At 41.8% G+C, this 985-nt stretch overlaps 1 protein-coding gene across 1 annotated transcript in view; it reads left to right on the top strand.

Annotated features, from left to right (window-relative positions):
* Positions 1-248: 248 nt before the first annotated feature.
* The window catches only part of LOC101845034 (ubiquitin-conjugating enzyme E2 E1), a gene marked incomplete at its 3' end in the record, with an annotated part of 54,893 nt that continues 54,156 nt past the window's right edge, over positions 249-985 (top strand). Inside the window, 1 exon segment of the mRNA XM_013088085.2 lies at positions 249-491.

Raw genomic sequence — 985 nt, 5'->3', positions numbered from 1 at the left:
ACCTGGTCTTTGTCTTTAAACAGATTGATGTAACAAGCGCTCCGACAATAGCCAACCACTACCCACCCCCCTCACCCCCACGCCCTCCCCTTCCGAAGTGCTGTCGGTGACAGGAAAGACACATTCAATGATCTGTGGAATCTGCAGTCTGCTGTTACATTCACTTCCCCCGCATGCGTGTTTCAAACAGAGGCTTGGAATGCAGCAACCAAAAATAAATGGTAAAATACATTGATTGGAATAGAAATTGCATGGCATATACACAGACGTCAATATAATTTTACTTAGAATGGAAGCTCCAAGAAAATACCAAACGCAACACATATTACGTTGTAAACGGGGGAGTAAAACGGAACAGCGAAGTGCGTTCCTCTAGGTCACAACGCGAAAGCTGTACGAAGCTTTCAAACGCTGAGGAAGTGGCAGGGCTTGTGATAGAGATCTGTTGTAAAATCACCTATTGCTCGGCTTCTAGTTGTTTATTCCACCTGGTAAGTAGCGGATTGTTAAAACCCACCGTAAAGATCACATAGTGTAAGTTACAGGTCAAAATTTTACCCTAGTGGTCTGTATTTCTTTGTTGATATTGACCATGCCAAGCTCTCATCGTTCCCTTCTGATTACAAAGCGAACGTTGAGATGGACACTTTCCTCAATATCAAAACCGTCCAGCTCTGCTCTAATGTGTCCTTTGTAAATGCAGTTTGTGAGTTCAAAAAGTTTAACATAGTGGCTATCATGGACTATATCGGTGATTGCATGATAAAAGGTATTTTTCGTAAAATTGGCATTATCCTGAAGCTACCACCCTTTCTTTTGTGTAGCCCATCATTTTTGCGAATCCTTTCAGGTGTTTTACAGTAACGTTGAATCGCGTGAAGGGCTCAGTCAAGATTTTTACGCTGGTGAATATGGGAGAGTGAGATTTCAGGTCAAGTAACTTGGACAACATTGACAATGCATCGTTTCTTTTTTTTTTTTAACC

This window comes from Aplysia californica, unplaced genomic scaffold (genome assembly GCF_000002075.1).
Source record: "Aplysia californica isolate F4 #8 unplaced genomic scaffold, AplCal3.0 scaffold00684, whole genome shotgun sequence".
In the NCBI taxonomy this organism is placed as follows: Eukaryota; Metazoa; Mollusca; class Gastropoda; order Aplysiida; family Aplysiidae; genus Aplysia; species Aplysia californica.
The sequence above is the reverse complement of the archived record's forward strand: the minus strand, read 5'-3'. Positions and strand labels throughout refer to the sequence as shown.